General features: G+C 33.3%; 1 protein-coding gene across 1 annotated transcript in view; it reads left to right on the plus strand.

Annotated features, from left to right (window-relative positions):
- The window catches only part of CCSER1 (coiled-coil serine rich protein 1), a 1,196,779-nt gene that overhangs the window by 930,602 nt on the left and 247,049 nt on the right, over window positions 1-19,128 (plus strand). The window lies entirely within an intron of this gene.

Genomic DNA, 19,128 nt, shown 5'->3' on the forward strand with positions numbered 1-19,128 from the left:
CTTCCCTCCTTCCTTCTCCCCCTACACCTTTTCTCTCCACATAGCACAGTGATTCTTAGGTTTAGATTTGGAGGCCAATATGCATTAAATCAAAGACTCTTTTTCATAAACAAATTTCTAAGTTTCTTTTCCTTGGTTGATTAAAAACAAATCAGACTAGCCAAGTGGCTAACAGGCAATATGCAGAATAAATAGATAAAAGAATGAAAAATTAATAATAACTAAATTTCTGAAAAACCTTATCTGATGGAGAAACAGAAATAGCTGTTTCCTTCCTATGGCATTGATGTTTTTTTCAACAGTAGAATCTGTATTGATCAAATTTGCTGTCATTATCTCATTGGTTCAGTTATGATATATTTGTCACTGCACCTGGAAAGTGACTTGGCCCAATGGGGGTGGGAGATAAGGAAATTAATAATTATTGTCCTGCATATTAAGCTACGAAATAGAAACAAATGAGCTGAGACTGCAGCCAACTGGAGGGTCAGCTGTATGTCTGGGGCATTTGAGTGTCCTTTAAAAGGACATGATAATTAAGGTGCTTGAAGAATGTTAGAAATTATTGACTCTTTTGTCTTTCACAAATTGTTATTTTTCACAGTACGTCTTTTAAAAAAGAACGCGGATTTCTGTCTACATTCATACCTTTGATTCACTTATTCAGCAGGCTTTTAATGTGTAACTCAGAACATAACTGGCATGTTAAGATAAGCCTCTAAGACTTAATTTAATTTTTAACTTGGTAAGTTGAAGAATTTAACAGAGCAATTTTGAGTGCAATATATTAAAGTAATAGAAAAATAGTAAATAATGAATTTATATGTTGATTTCTGCTTTAAAGATCCTTACAAGGCAAAACTTTAACATACCATATTGCAGCATTGTAAATTTACTCTATAATTAAATAAAATGCCTAGAGTTTAATATAATATTAAAAATACACTATAGGTGTATTCTATGTACTTTATCCTATTTGTAACATTATGAGACACACAGTCAGTCACTGCTCAATTAATTAATTTATTATAATTATTCACATTCCTAATTTCTAAACAAGGAAAGAAACTATATAAATTATTATTCAAACTTTGGAATTGAGAGATGTTACCCTGACCATTAAACTATAATGAAATATTTCTAAATAAAATTGAGCTTTATCAGATATTGCTATAGATAGCACAACTGAATAATTTTTGCATTTGAATCTCCATTTTGGTTTCTCTTCAATTCCCTTCAATTTGGATTTAAGTCAATTATATTTTTTCTCCTATTTATTTTTCCTTTGATACAGCAAAAAAAAAAAAAGTAACAATGTACAAAAAACTAATCCAATTTTTTCAAATATATATACTACTACAAATATCAAATATTTATTTAGAATCCACAGGTCTATCTACTTCTGAAAAGGATAGGACTGGGCTTGTATAATTCCTAACAATACCTTCCCCACTTTTACATATGAGGAAAGTGAGGCAACGGAGAGGTCAAGTAACTTACCCAAGGTCACATAGCCAATTATTTATGGCACTGCCGTTTGTCCCATATACATTATCTTAAGTCAGTGTAAAATGCCTTTCTAAGATGAGGCCATCATAAGTCAAGAGTATGAAAAGTATAGAGATAGATGGTTCTATATACCTGAGATTCACATTGAATGTGGCTTTAGTTTTCTGGCAGCCCAAAGAAAGAGAAAGTTTACTTTGTTAGAAAAATGTTTCTCCAGTTTTTCCATAGAACGCTTCTTCCTAAAAGGCATTCCCTTATTTATTTATTATTACTTTTTTTTTTTACCAAGGGCTTGTCAGGCCAGACAGTCCTTTAAAGTGATTAAGATCAAATCACTTTTTATTTGTTCCCCAATAATATTACCCTTTTTATTTTAAGAACACCTATCACCATCTTGTGGAATTAAAATTCTATGGAATACACTGGAAATCACTGAGTGGATTAGAGGGTTTTTATTACCTGACTACAGATTTTTACAAATCTACCAAAAAACACAAATAACAACAATACAATATGCAAGTTTATCTTTTACAACCATCTTTTTACTTAGTACAGTTTTTAAAGAGGAATTTTTATCTGCTTTCTTATTCAAATTCTAGTGAATATTATATTTAAGTTTTTGCAAAACACATTAAACTATTGTGAAGATTTGGGGTTAAAAAAGGCTATATGACAAGATATTACCAGTGGACCTTAAAGAGAACAGTTGGTTACTATAAAGATTAGGTCATCCCGAGTATAGGGTGAAATCAAGCAAATAATGTAAATGAATGTTCAGGGTAGGATGAGGCTTGGAAGGTAAGTCTAGTTAGATAGACTGTGAAGAGCCTAAGGGTGTGTATTTATCCTCTGAGAATTTTGTTAAGTTTTACTTTTTTCTTATCTTCTCTTTCAATAAGCATGTGTTATGTGTGTAAAAAAGATAAGTACATTTTAAAAACTGAGGGTGCAGGCAGAACAGGAGCAGAACAGCAGGAAATACATTTATTTTTTCCTAAAGAAAAAAGTGAAAATGCCGAAAGTGTTCTGGTCACATTGGGAGAATAGGTGACACTGTGTGTGTGTGAACACGTACATATGCACGAGCGAGGTTGGGGGAGAGAGATGTGGATGAGGAGGAAGAGCAAATCTTTTTGTGTAATTATGAGAGTAGGTGAGATAATTGTACAGAGGTGAGAGATTTGGATTTCTGAGTTTAGTATTTTGTTGAATAAGCAATGCCAGACCATGACAAGATCCAGGTTGCTCCATGAGCATGGACGACTAACTGAAGTATGGTCAAAAGGTGTCGAAGGAAAGAGTTCGAGGTTAGAATGGAGAATAGGAGGTAAAATCACCTGAGATAACAGCAGGAAATGCCAAGGGACTAGCAAATTTTGATCTTGTGGTGAAATTTTCAATAGAAATAAGTATGTGAGCAGACAGCAGACGTACAAATGTATAAAGGGAAAAAAATGTCATAAATTTTAAAAGAGAATGGAGTATTTGAGGAAAAATCATAAGAACCATACTTTGGAATAAGCAATTTGTAGCCACAGTGATTAGTAATCTAGAACCTGACCTTGAGAAATGTGCATGGGAGTTGCATCCAGCTGGATAAAATGGATAAGAATCTACTAACCTATTTCGGAAATTAATGGATTTCAGAAAGCATAATAGGCAGTGTTAAGAAGTGAGAAATCCTACATAGAGAAGCATAACTAGGGAATTGAATATGAATTTGGATGAAAATGGCAGGGATGACAGGTCATAAGGAGTTATACTGTTAACTATGATTATGAGATACAGAAAAAAAAGGGATGCAGAGTAGAAACAAGTATTAGAGGGAGGTATCAGTCAGATTTCAGTGCAGGTATCAGAAGCTACTTAAAACAGGAAATTACAAAATGTTGGAAGGGCTACTGAGTTGGAAATCAGGAGTCACCTGCCATTGTCCAGTCTTGCCACCACAGGCAGATGCAGATGTGAGGAAGCTGCAGGAAACCACTGTCAACATCACAGTAGCTCAGAGCTACAAATGACCACACAGCAGAACTCAGGTTTGTGTTGGAGCCTACGTGTCAGCCACTATCCTTGCCAAAGGAAAGGTGCCTTTGGCCTTTTGCTTTCCTTTTGCCTTCCAAATTTTACAATTATGTATCTCATTGGCAGAACCTAAAACACATTCTGAACTTTGGTGGCAAGGGAAGGTGGGAAATGTCATTTGCAGGATTCAGGTCCCTTAGAAACAGGGAGGAATACAGAAGGAGTGGTGCTGATAAACAAGTGAAAATGAGAGGCAAAAATATTGTAGAACAAACCTGGTTTACAGTTTTAGATACAACTTTCTCAAGTTCTTTTTTGACCATGAAAGTTTCCAGGCCCTCATGTGCTAGTCCTAACACACAGAACCAAGTAAAGGGACAGAGCACAGACTCAGTGCTCTCACACATGACCTGCCTCCATTCTGTTGTCAAGTGCTGGGTAATAATGCAGTCCACTGGTTAGAGTGCTGACTACATAATTCTCAAAATGCAGAAGTGGGAAAATCAGTCATGTGTTTTAGTATAGTAGTTGGCCAAGTGTGGTGCCTGGACCAGCAGCAGCAGGACCTGGAAACTCGTTAGAAGGGCAATTGCTTAGGACCTAACCCAGAACTATGAAATAAAAAATTTTGTGGATGAGGCCCAGCATTCTGTGTTTTAACAAGCCCTCAAGCGACGGACAACTGGATAAGGAAAATGTGGTATATATACACAAGGGAATACTACTCACCGTTAAAAAGAAAGAAAAAAAGAAAAAAGAAAGAAATTCTGCAATTTGCAGCAGCATAGATGAGCTTGGAGAAAATTATGTTAAGTGAAATAAGCCAGGCACAAAAAAGAGAAATATGGCATGTCCTTACTCATAACTGAGAAGAGAGAGAGAGAGAGACACCACAATAATGCACTGAACTTTCAGAAGGAGAGAATGGGCATATGGTCACTAGATTTGAGGAAGGGGGAGGGGGAGGGGAATTAGGGAGAAATTTTGGTATGGGACACAAGAATAATAACAATTTGTAATGATGACCATGATAATAATATTGAATCAGTCATCACATATTGCGCAAAAATACTGATAGTCAACTCTGTACCCCATAAATATGTATAATCAAGTATGGTTCAATTAAAAAAAAAGCCCACTAGGTAAATCTGATGCATGGTAGATGTTGAGAACACCGTTTTACATAAAAGAACTGTGGTTATAGGCTTATATTAAAATGTTAAACTCCATAATTCCCTAAATAGTGAATCATGGACATAATTTAGTGAGATTACACTGAATTGAAGCATATTTTTTTCTTAATATACAGATAGTCTCTGATTTACAATGGTTCAACTTATGATTTTTTGACTAAACTATGGGTTTATGGGGGGTATTAAATGCATTTTAGACTTATAATTGGTTTATTGGAACAAAACCCCATCATAAGTCTAGAAACATCTGTACCACATTTTGTAAGTATGCACTAATGTCATTTCCATGGATTTTTAGGTTAAACTGTGTTTTAAGAAGCACAAACAATATAGTTGAGAAGTTATTGCTTTACTTCATTTATTGAAGGCCCTAATATTCCTTTTTTGGTAATTATAATAATAAAGCTGACACTCATACAGCACTTACTATGCGTCAAGCCCTGCTCTGAGCTCCATATTTACACTAACTTATTTAATACTTACCTACAGGACAGCTGTTGTCATTATTTTTATCCCCTTTTTATGGATGAGAAAGTGTGGCAATGACAGAGCTGAGATTTCAGGGCTCACTAGTTTGATTCCAGAATCCGTTATTTGGTGTTTAGCCATACTGCATAAGTAAGAAAATAATACTACAAGGATATTTTCACACTATACATGTTTTTTTTAAAAAAAAAAAAAAAAACAAAGACTTATACATATATTTTTTACCCATATGTACTAAACTGGAAAATCATAGCTTTCTATAAAAATAACAATAAAAAATTTAACATGGACTTTTCTACATAATAGTTTTAAAAAAATACTGATATTAGTTCTCATAATATTGCTGAAAGGTGTTACTAACCCAAAATTGGCTTTAAAATCATACCTCACTAAATGATACTTGCTTTAAATGAACTACTTGATACTCTGATATCTAATTTCCAGTTGAAGACATAATGATGAAGTAGAAGAAAAACACAAAGGAGATAAAACAAATCATGGGCAGTTAGGAGCTCAGTATTAACTAACGCTTTTCCTTAGTCTGCCTTTCATCTTCTCTTGAGCTAATGGGCCATTTTGTTGCCTTGACTTTGGAATAAAGTTTTAAGACTCAGGAAGTCAATAATCCTTTTGAAAGAATTAATGAATCTTTCAAGTGTAACCAATGTTAGTAATATCAGTGGGGCCTATTACAAACTTATTACAAACCATTTATATGATCACATATCTGAAATATAACTATTTGTTATTTTATTGTTGTCTGCTGTGTGAACAGCTCTCTGATAATGGGGATTTTACAAAAATAGTTTATTATAATGTCTAGTTTTGATATCTGCTCATTATTTTAGATAAATTACAACTCTGAATAAGACTTGAAGTCACAATTTATTTTTGGTTCCAAGGAAATAAGTATGTTCATGGCAGTGAAAATGAAGCCCCCATCAGTTCTGTGAAGGAAATAATATATAAAAGAGTGAATTGCTTTCAGACACTGAGACATCTGTGCCTCAGGTAGAGGCTAATTTAATGTTGTTACTTAAAATAACACAAAAAATAAATTTATTTTTTAATAACAATATTATTAAATTATTATAAATAAATTTATTATTAAAATAAATTTATTATTTTAATAACAATATTATCCAATATTTTTATAACAATGATTTCCTCCAGCCCTTGTGTACAGGGGTACTATTTAAAAATAAAAATAAGAAAGATATTTGATTTTATATATCACCGAGAGTGGTGATATTTTTAAGGTATTTCTGAGAGATTTTAAGTACTCGTGACAAATGAAAAAGAATGAGAAAATTTAATAATCGGTGTTAAGAAGTAAAGTTAATTATTATAAGTAATGTTTATCACCAAAGAGAATTTTCAAAGCTACAAATCATGAATAATATACTTTTAGTAACTAGGTTAGCATTATGCCACTGATTCAAACCATACCCCAGCCATAGTTTAGGATATATTTCAGAATTTCACTTTTTTAAAATATATTTATTTATATAAGTAATTTTTTAAAGGTTAGGCTTAAAGGAAATTTTTTTAAAGGTTAGGCTTAAAGTATACAGTTGCTACTATCTTTCCCCTAAAATAAAAGGAAGGATCGATTTAGCTGAGAGCAAATATTTTTGTGTGATATTCTCAGCAATAGTAGGGCAAGACAATTTTGCATGCTGATGGTATTTATATACATTATGCATACATAACGTACACAATTTACATATGGATTTGATAAATATGCTATTACTTGAAAATGAAGTGATATATCAAGTTTATGCAGAGTATGGTAAAAGGTCATAATTATCAGATTGCCTAACAGCTACATGGATGGGTTCGTTATAGACATTTTCTTTGAATATAGATAGCATATGTATTCTAATTACTATATTGCATATTGAAATCTGTCTTTCCTTTTAAATTTATAATTATAATACAGTTGTTTTTAAAATTGAAATATTAAAAAAGGGAATTAATATAAGAATTATCTGCAATAATATGACTGTCATACATGCCAGGTAGATAAAAGTGTGTTCACTTAATAAGCATTTTGACACTAAGTTTATAAAAGGAAATAATTTTTATTTTTCCTTATAAAATAGGTTGGTCTAGGTGGAATTATTATTTCTCTATATTTATATAAAAAAGTAATGTTAGGAAGTAGAACTGAAGGATGTATTAAGTAATTTGTGCTTTTTTATGGACAAGAACTGAAATGTGTCTTTCTCTGTGCAAACCTGTGTCCTTTATTGGCGGTTGTCTTAACTCTTTCAGGTTGGTACTATATATTTAGAGAAAAAGTCACATTCACTGACGGCTGAGAATCAGCCCAAGTCAATGCACCAAGGCTTAGATTTCAGGACACACACATCAACAAGAGAAAGAAATAGAAAATAAATGAAAGAACCAACAATAATGAGGCAAACAGGGCTCTGTGAACGGTGAAAATGAGTGAGGCAAAAATGGACCACTTTCTTCCCATTGATTCTTCTTTTTTGCCTTTTTCTTGGAGCTGGATTCAATTATTCAATTACTCCATGATTTGCCCTTCCTTCCTTTCTTCTTTCCTTCCTTCCTTCCTTCTTTTTCCTTTCTTCCCTTTATTTTTCTTTCTCCCATGATTCTGTGAAAGATTACTTAATAGTAACAGAGTTCAAACAAATGACAGAAATGTCCCTGTGACAACCAAATTAGAATCACCAATCCTTCTTCTTTCCAAACTCTAGGCATATATTGAACTTTCAAAATGATATCTTCATTTGGATATAGATTCAGTCATCTAAAATGTATGGGGGTCGAAATAAAATGCTCAGTATTCACCTTTGAACATATTCCTCCCCATGGTTCACCTCAGTAAATGACAACCAGTTTTCAAGCCAAAAAAAATCTAGAACTCTTTGATTCTTCTTTTTTCCATCACACTAGAATTCATTTATGCAGCAAATCCTGTTAGCTCTACCTTCAAAAGACATCCTGAATCCTTCAACTTAATGTTTATTTCTACTGCAACCATCTTAATCCAAGCCAATATCATTTATTATTTCTGTAATCACTTCCTGACTGATCATCTATTTTCTATTTTTCTTTCCCTCCAAATCTAATCTCTATAGGGTAGGGGAATTATATTTTTAAAACACAAATCAGATCAGATAAGCCTTCTACATAAACTCTCTCTACTGGAAATTCTCCTATGGCTTATTCATTGTGATATAAATCCAAAATTCTTACCATGGCTTAAAGAGCCTTATTATTCTAGTCTGGGCTTTATCACTTCTCTCACTTCTAACCACTTTCTCTTCTCCCTGCCATCATGTTCCTTCCTCACTGGCCTCATCTCTAAATTTCGTATGCCTTAAAACTTTGCATTTGTTATTTTGTCTGCCTAGGATGTTTTTTCCTGAGATCTACTTTGTCATTTGTCATTTGGCAAATTATATACTTTTTTTTACAGCATTTATCAATATTTAAAATGGTGTTGTTAGATTATTTAATTCCTTGTTTATTGTCCTGAGTAGGGCATAAACTTAATGAAAGCATGGACTTTTTCTGGGTTACTCATTACATATATTCAGTGCCACGAGAGTGTCTAGCACATAGTAATCACTCAATTAATTGTTACTTAAATAAATAAGTATAAATTTTGTTCCTTTCTCACAGCTTATCATATAAAAAGTTTAAAGGAAGTGCTGACAGTCACAACAGGCATTGTAAGAGGATGCAGGAAGATCCCAATAATCTAGTTAGTGTTAAGAACAATGGCAATCGCTTGAATGCATGACACAAACTACAAATTGTTTATTAGGGACATTCAAAATAGATACCCAAAAGCATCATTATGAAATTCGTGTCTAAGTCCAGTCATTGCTATTGCCCCAGGGATCCATGTCGGTGGGTATTGAACCAATCTTATATTAAAGAATATTTTTAAAAATCCATGTCACAGCCAAGAGGAGTCTAAGGAGACCTGACAATTAAATGTAATATTCTATCCTGACTGGGATATTGGAACACAGGTTAATAACTAGGGAAATCTAAATAAATGAAGGACTTTAGTTAATAACAATGTATCAATATTGGATCATTACTTGTAACTGTACCATACAAATATACGATGTTAGTAGTAAGAGAAACCATATGAAGAGCAGGGGTGGGAGGGTGCGAGAAACTCATTATACTATCTGCTCAACATTTCCATAAATCTAACATTGTTTTTTAAAAAACAAAGTCTATTACTAATAAAAAAAATCCATTTCTCATAAACTTGTTGAGAATAGCCTTAAAGGAAAGAGAAAATTTTCCCTTGTGACTCTTACGGTAGCACCTTTCCTTTGTCAGCTCCATTCCATATTGAGCCATCTTCTGCTATTTTAACTGAAGGAAAATTTACTAATGATCTTGTCAATTAAATTATATCTACAAATTGCTTAATGTTTAAAAGAACAAACTGTTTTACTGACAGTGGCTAAATGAAAATTAGAAATTAAAATAAAATTCAAAATTTCATAGGAATCTGGACCTTTATAGCAAAGCTAATGTACAAGAATTTCTTTCAGCACAAATCAAGTCACCAGTCATGTGCTATGTTATAATTAACCCCCATTAGTTCAAAACATCAGTTTAAACAAGGTGAAATAAAATGAAAAGAAATACTTAAACACAAATGGTGAAAATAGAACAAGAATGCATTCTCTTATAATTTTAAATAATGTGGAAGTATTTTCTTAAATGATAGATATTCCCTTAAAGAAAATATAAGGTTCTTTTTTTGTTGTTTTGTTTTGGTTTTTTTTGGCTTGGGATCTTGCTAGTTAATAAAATAGAACTATTTAAAGCATCAAATTTCTACAAAATTTTTATAATTTTAGTATTATATTTACTTACGTTTAAAGAAAAGAATTTAATTGGGTTAACACTTTGAATAGAAATGCAAGCCATTTGCCTTAAAATTTCCTTTTTAAATTATTTTATTTATTTATTTATTTTTTGATACATTGACTAACTTTAACTTTGTCAGGCTAATTTGAATTGTCTGGCATAATATGCATATTTGCATTCTGTGAGCTATATCCCTCGATTCATCATTTCGTACACCCCAGATCATCAAAACCATCTTACCTTAGCAACCCACTATTGGTTCAAGGATTTAATAATATAGTTTAATTTGCACATTTTCACACACCACATACTTTCCTTTTCCATAATGGAGGGCAGCCGGAGTTTAATTAGATCACACAGTTCACACCACAGGATATACTGTCTTTTAATTAGGAGCATATATTGTTTCAGACATTTACCTAGACACACCATTAACACTATGAACAAATCAAACAAAAGCCCAGAGTGTTACTAGAAACGTATTTATTTATTATTTATTGTTTTCATTTATAAAATTACATCTGCCTTCAAAGTGTTATTTAAACTAAATGTCTCCTAGAACTAATACTAAAGTAGAAAATACAATTATGTGGTGAAATGTGTTTTTTAGGTCTTATTTCTCAGTTGTAGAAAGCAAGGCAAAATTATGTCATTCTCCTTGTTAGCTAGATTATTTTTCTTTGTTTCAGTGAAGCATTATGCTTGATTTACCCTTAACACTATTAAAAAAATATGAAACCTCCAACACACAGGAATAATATGTATCTTTTCACTCTTCCTGAAGAAAAAAGAAAGACAGTCTTGATTCAGGTAAAAATGTCCACGTGATCACCATCTCAATGTATGCCTTGTTTCCCATGATCTTCCTTTTTGTCAAGTTATGAGATTGTTTACAGAATCATCCAAAAGTTTGTTTTTATATGTAAAGCAAGACTATCACATTTTAACATTCTGTTCATTTTATAAAGTAGAAAAAAAAAAGCCTTGCAATACTGACTGAAGATCGAAGCCCCTAAACATTTCTGTAACTAAAATAAAATGAATATAACTGTAAATAGAATCCATTTGGCATGCAAAATATTTGTGGAAAAGTTCAAAAGCCATCATCTGCAAGTGTAAGATGCAGAAATTTTTAAAATAAAATATATATCTTTGCATGTCTCAACTTAGAATTAATTGCAAAACATGAAAATGCAAATGATTTGAGACACTACTATGTAGAAAAGACTGTAACAATGTAATCGGCATTTTGGACGCTGTGGTAAAATATGTAGTTCCCCAGCCGCAATTAAGGGTTTATTTGTATTTCATTTTTCGTATTCTACTCATAAATCATTTGAAAGTAGACCAATTGAATTGATTAGTTTCTGATTTTGTCTCTCTGTGTGCGTGTGTGTGTTTATAGAAAACAAAATAACCAAAAAAGATCCATAATATAAAGATTTTTATAGTGGCATCAATGCCAACTTTCTATATATGATTGCTTTGTCTTCTCTCTCTCTCTCTCTCTCTTTAATAGAGAAGGTAATGTTTCTATCCAGAGTAGGTAGGAAGAGACGAAGGATCTTTTTTCTTTAATTCTGTATATAACTGTTTCAATTGCTTGATCATATTTGAAGAGTTAATGTGCTTTAGATTTTTGATTTAGTTTGGTTTGGTTTTCTCTAAAACAGAGATTTTTGTTTTTTTAATGCAAAGAGAGAATTATTTCATGCTGCTTGGCTTTAAGTGTTTGCAGTTTTTTAGTATAATTAGTTTGTTTTGTTTGTTTGTTTTGGTTTTGGTCAAAGGCCTTTTATTTGTTTTTTCTTACTGAAATATAGTTGTTTGTACGTATCTGTGGGGTACAGAGTTGAATACCAATACCTGTGTGCAATATGTGATGCTCAAATCAGGTTAATTAGTATATTCAAATCATGCATTATATGTAATCGTTTTTCATGGCCCTTTACCAATTCCTCCCACTAGTGTTTTTTTTTTTTAAGTTTATTTATTTATTTATTTTTTAATTTTATTTTGTCGATATACATTGTGGTTGATTATTGTTGCCCCTTACCAAAACCTCCCTCCCTCCTCCCTCTCCTCCCTCCCCCCCAACAATGTCCTTACTGTTTGCTTGTTGTATCAACTTCAAGTAATTGTGGTTGTTATATCTTCTTCCCACCCCCCCCCCCCCGGTTTTTTGTTGTGTATGTGTGTGTGTGAATTTATATATTAATTTTTAGCGCCCACCAATAAGTGAGAACATGTGGTATTTCTCTTTCTGTGCCTGACTCGTTTCACTTAATATAATTCTCTCAAGGTCCATCCATGTTGTTGCAAATGGCAGTATTTCATTCATTTTTATAGCTGAGTAATATTCCATTGTGTAGATGTACCACATTTTCCGTATCCACTCATCCGATGATGGACATTTGGGCAGGTTCCAACTCTTGGCTATTGTAAAGAGTGCTGCAATGAACATTGGGGAACAGGTAAACCTTCGACTTGATGATTTCCATTCCTCTGGGTATATTCCCAGCAGTGGGATAGCTGGGTCATATGGCAGATCTATCTGCAATTGTTTGAGGAACCTCCATACCATTTTCCATAGAGGCCGCACCATTTTGCAGTCCCACCAACAATGTATGAGAGTTCCTTTTTCTCTGCAACCTCGCCAGCATTTATCGTTCAGAGTCTTTTGGATTTTAGTTTTTTGAAAGCATAAAAAATATAACAGCAAATTATTTTTTTCCAGTAATTCTTCTAAGGCTTTAATTCATCAGCTTTCTTTTTGCTAGCAGATACCATTAATAAAAGCTTCCATTTGCAAGCTTGAGCCTCCCATCTAAACACCTAAACACATCCATTCTTTACTCATTAGTATATTCTTTAAGGAAGTCTGGAACTTGGTTTATTCAAACCTGGTATAAAAACTAATATGCTTGTCCAATTCTAAAATTTTTGTCAAAATTTCACCATATTTTGTTGTTTTACAAAAATTTTAATGTTTTATTATTCTTACAATGAGTGTAAGACTGCCATTTTACAAGTAACAGAGACGCAATACTATTCCATATGTTACGTTAGGTTGACTGTTGAGTCAATTCTTCCAGTACTTTTAGTTAGGAAAGTCATTTTTTTTTTTCATTTTATTTTTCTTTCTGTGGCATTTTAAGGAAGATGTCTCACTTTATTAAAGGCAAGTAACAACCAAGAATCCAGTGTCATCTAAAGAACATTCAAACAATTTGTAATAGTAATTAGAAGAGACTACAATTTTTCTTGTTTAAAATACTTTAGGACTAGTTTATTCTTTAGAGTAGGATGTTCTATAAGGCATCCAAATTTTCTTTTTAAATAAGCATCTCCCTTTACCAATTCCTCTTTCCCCCTTCCCTCTACCCCTCGCACTCATCAACATCATATCTGTTCACTTGTCTTAACAAGTTCAAGGAATTGTTGTGATTGTTGTGTCTTCTTCCCTGGCCCCCCATTTGTTTGTATATTTATTTATTTTTAGCTCCCATAAATAAATGAGAACATGTGCTATTTCTCTTTCTGTGCCTGACTTATTTCACTTAATATAATTTTTTTCAAAGTCCATCCATGTTGCTGTGAATGGTAGTATTTCATTCTTTTTTATAGCAGAGTAGTATTCCATCAACTACATTGTATATTGATAAATTACAATAAAAATACAAACCATAAAAAAAATACACCTTACTCATATATTCATAGAGCCATTTGCCAATTTTTACATAAGTATCATGACTTTTCACCTGACTCAGTATATAATAAGGTACAGGAACAAGCTTATAAAAAATAAATAAATAAATAAGCATCTCCAAATCTATGATTTTTCAAATAAATATATTAGAAACTCAAGAGATGTCATCAAGATGGCAGAATAGATGGTCCTAAAAGTCACTTTCCTCCACAATTGACCAATTTACAACTATTAAAACACAAAGACTGCGAATCTGGGGTTGCTGAAGCTTGAAGGAAGGGGAGGAGAGACCCATGGAGTTTATGAAGGTGGGAGAAGCCACAGCAAGGGAAAGAAGAAACCACTCCAACCTTTTCAAGCTCTGGCTTCTTCAGGGCCTGCCCTGTGAGAGGCAGGAAGAAGCTACAGAACATGGAGCAGGAACCAGCAAAAGCCGCAGCTGACCCCTTTGTGTGAAGTTACCTGGAGTCTGTAGGGAAAAAGAGGGCCTCGAAGTGCACCATACCAGCTCCCATGCCAGTGCAACCACTGACAGGGTTCCCGTGGACCCACATAGGAGCAAGGACCACAGCTGAAAGAAGAAAAGAGAAACCCAGAGGCTGATGTCTTTGAGAGGAACCCCCATATGGCCCACTCCACAGGAAGTGTTTGGAGTGTGAGAAGGAGATTGGTCTACCAGAACAGCAGGGTGCAGTGTGAGCAGCTGATCTGCCTTCTGATTAACACAGGCCCACTCAGTGGAGACGGTCGGGGCAATAGACCAGCAGAGGGCAGAGTTTGCCAGAAAAACTCAGTCCCAGGCCAGAATATCCACACAGCACATGTGTACCTGACTTCGCAAGACCCAGAAGTGATTAAAATGCCAACAATTAACATGCGATCTGCACAAAAAGCCTTCCCCATAGAATTAGCAGCAAAGCAGAAATTTAGCACAACCACAGAGCTCAAGTGCTGGTCCCCACAGGAAGTTCCCCTGAGTTCTGGAATTAACCAAAGCTACAGATCAGAGACAATGCTCTGATGTTTACCAGTAAAACTAACACCACCAACAAACATCTATAAAACCTAGAAGAGGTAGCAGTCTCCTCAAATGTTCAGGCATCATTGTAATGACACAAAGATCAAGAAAGAACAGAGAAACATGACACCAACAAAGAAAACAAATGAAGCACCATCAATGGGTCCAGAGCAACAGCAGGTTTATGAAAGGTCTGACAGAGAATTCAGAATAACCTTTGTAAGGATGTTCAGGGAGTTATAAGAAAATACAGATAGAAAATTAAATGATATCTGGAAAACAATCCAGGAGCAGGATAAAAAACTTGATAAAGGAATTGAATCAATTTTAAAAGCTAAATAGAAATTTTAGAAACAAAGAATATATTATCTGAACTGAAAATCTTGATAGAAAGTTCCAGCAGCAGACTTAATCAAACAGAGGAAAGAATCAGTGAGACTGAACCAAAACACATGAAATTAGTAAATCTGAGGAGCAAAAAGAAAAAAGAATAAGATAAAATGAAACAAAAATATAGCAAATATGAGATTCCCTGAAGTGAAATAACCTTTGCATAATTGACCTAGTTGAAAGAGAGGGAAAAGGAAGAGTTGTAGAAAGCATATTCAAGAAAATAAGGCTGAAAATTTTCCAAGTATACAGAAAGGAGATAGCATCCAGGTACAGGAATCTCAGAGGTCACCAATCAAATTCAAGTCAAGGAAGAACACCCTAAAGCACATCATAATCAAGTTACCAAAAAACAAAGACAAAGAAAGAATACTAAAAGTAGCAAAATAAATGAAACACATAGCATTCAGCGGAGCCCCAATATGTCTCTCAATGGCTTTCTTAGTAGAAACCCTTCAGGCCAGAAGACAATGGAATGATTTACAAAGGCAGATGAAGGAAAAAGACTGTCAGCCAAGAATTCTCTATCCAGCAAAACTAATCTTCATATATGAAAGAAATAAAGTCTTTCCCAGACAAACAAAAGCTAAGGGAATTCACCAACACTAGCCCTGTGTTATAAGAGAAGCTAAAGAGAATTCTTCAATCTGAAAGAAGATGGAGCGGCAAGAAAACATTTGAAGGTACATAATTCCTTAGTAAAATAAATTCACAGAAAACCTCAAAGTATTCCAATATCATAAGGGTGGTGAATAAATTGCTTACATCCTTAGTATGAAGATTAAAGGACAAATCTAACAAGACACTAACATATACAACAATCATATAAAAAGCAGGCAATATTAAAAGAAGTAACTTGAAACAGCAAATTGTTAAAAAGTGGGGAGGAATAACATCAAAGTGTAGAGTTGTGTGGTTGGCTTTTATTTTTCCTTAGATATTGAAGTTAAATTTTTACTAGTTTGAAATAATATGTTATAACTATAACATGTTTTTTAAAGCCTTATGGCAACCATAACACAAAAACTTATGAGACAAACTAAAAATAAATAGTGAGAAAATAAATACACTACCAGAGAAAGCCACTCAATTACAAAGGAAGACAGTAAGATTAAATAAAAGGAAAAAAGGGTCAACAAAACAACCAGAAAAAAAGGAACAAAATGGCAGTAACAATTTCCTATATATCAATAATAACTCTAAATGTAAATGGATTAAATGCTCCAATTCAAAGACACAGAGTGGCTCAATGAATTATAAATAAGAACTAACATTATGCTGCCTGCAAAAAACTCACTTCACCTGTAACACACCAACTGAAAGTGAAGGGATGGAAAAAGATATTTCATGCAAATAGAGAACCAAATTGAAAAGGAGTAGCTATATTTACATCATATAAAATAGACTTCTAGCCAAGGAAAGTAAAAGAAAATGTAAGGAAGGTCATTACATAATGATAAAGGGATCAGTTTAACAAGAGGATATAACAATTCTAGATATATACACACCCAACTCTGGAGTACCCAGTTATAAAAAGTAATTACTACCTAGACATAGTGGGAGAAATAGACTCCGGCACAATAATAGTTGAGACTTTACTACCTCACTTTCAGCACAGGATAGATCATCCAGGCAGAAAATTAACCAGGAAACATCAGAATTAATCTCTACTCTATGGATTGTTGATTGAACCTGATTGCGTATGTAGAACATTTCATTCAATACCTACAATATACACATTCTATGGAACATTCACTAGAATAGACCATATGTTAGGTCATGAAAATTAAACAACATGCTCCCAAACAATGAATAAGTCAAAGAAGAAATCAAAAAGGAAATTAAAAATTCCTAGAAACAAATGAACACATGACCTATCAGAACCTAAGCGATACAACAAAAGTAGTTCTTAAAGGGAAGTTTACAGCAGTAAATTCTTACATCAAAAAAGAGGAAAGACTAAATTACCTCTCAAACAGCTGGGAAAACAGACAAACCAAACCCAAAATCAGTAGAAGGAGAGAAATTACAAAAATAAGAGCAGAAATAAATGAACTAGAAATTTTAAAAAGTACAAAAGATGGATGAAACAAAGAGATGGTTTTACAAAGATAAACAAAATCAATAAACCTTTAGACTAACAAAGAAAAAAGAGAAGACTGAAATATGATCAGAAATAAAAAAAGGAGACATTACAACTGATACCACAGAAATATGAAGGAGCCTAAGAGACTACTATAAACAATATATGTGAACAAACTGTAAAACCTACAAGAAATGGATAAAATACTGGACACATACAGCTTACCAAGGTTGAATCATGAAGAACTAGAAAACCTAATCAGACCAATAACAAGTAATTAGGTTGAAGCAGTAATAAAGTCTCCCAGCAAAGAAAACTCTAGGGCCAGATGGCTTTACTGCTGAATTCTACCAAACATTTAAAGAACTAATACTGTTTTTGTCTCAAACTCTTCCAAAGAAATTGAAGAGGAAGGGATATTTCCAAACTCATTCTACGAGGCCAACATTAACCTCATACCAAAACTGGAAAATAAACACAGCAAAGAGAGAAAACTGCAGACCAATATCCCTAATAAACACAGATGCAAAGATCCTCAGTAAAATACTAGTAACCAGAATCCAACAATATATTAAAGTGATCATTCCCCATGATCAAGCGAGATTCATCCCAGTGATGCGAGGATGGTTCAACATACATGAATCAATAAACATGATACATCACATCCACAGAATGAAGGAAAAGAACCATCATGTCATATGTGCCAGAAAAAGCATTTGATAAAATCCAACACCCCTTCATTGATAAAAATACTCAACAAATTAGGTATCAAAGGAATGCACCTCAACACCACAAAGGCCGTATATGACAAATGCACAGCTAATATCATACTGAATGGACAAAAAAATAGAAGCTTTTCCTCTAAGATCTGGAGCAAAACAAGGATGCCCACTTTCCCCACTGTTATTCAAAACAGTACTGGAAGTTCTAGCCAGAGCAATAAGGCAAGAGAGAACAATAAAGGTCAACTAAATTAAAAAGTTGGAAGTCAAATTTTCCCTATTTTCAGATGACATGATCATATACATAGAAAACCCTAAAGTTACCAGAAGTAATAAATGAATTCAGTATAGTGGCAAGATGCAAAATCAACATACAAAAATCAATAGCCTTTTTATATGCCAATAAGAAAATAGCTGAAGAAGAAACCAAGAAAGTAATCCCATTCACAATAGGCTACCCCCAAAATGAAATACCTAGGAGTAAATTTAATCAAGGGGAAAGACCTCTACAATGAAAACTAACATTGGAGAAAATGATTGAAGAGGATACAAATAAGTGGAAAGATATGCCATGTTCTTGGGTTGGAAGATTTAAAATCATCAAAATGTCCCTATTATCCAAAGCAATCTACACATTCAATGCAGTCCCTGTCAAAATGCCCATGACATTCTTCACAGAAATAGAATAATAAAAAAAAATCTTAAAATTTGTATGAAACTAAAAAGGATCCTGTATGGCTAAAGCTATCCTGAACTAAAAGAACAAAGTTGGAGGCTTCCTGACTTCAAAATATACTATAAAGTTAGTTGTTCTCATAGAAGTAGAGAGTAGAAAATGGTTACCAGATGCTAATGGGTACAAAACTATGCTATCTAGTATGCTAAGTGAATCACAGTGCAGTATATGCATATATTGAAACAATACACTGTACCCTGCAAATATGTACAAGTAAATATTAAAAATTTTAAAAGGAAACAATGATTTATGAATACACTGTTTTATCCATCATGTATCAACTCTAAATAAAACATTTCTACATTTTCCTAGAGTATATCACCATATGACCTCTCTGTGCAGTGATTTTCCATGAAGAAAAATTAAGAAATGATTTAAG

Source organism: Cynocephalus volans, chromosome 9, assembly GCF_027409185.1.
Source record: "Cynocephalus volans isolate mCynVol1 chromosome 9, mCynVol1.pri, whole genome shotgun sequence".
Classification (NCBI taxonomy): Eukaryota; Metazoa; Chordata; class Mammalia; order Dermoptera; family Cynocephalidae; genus Cynocephalus; species Cynocephalus volans.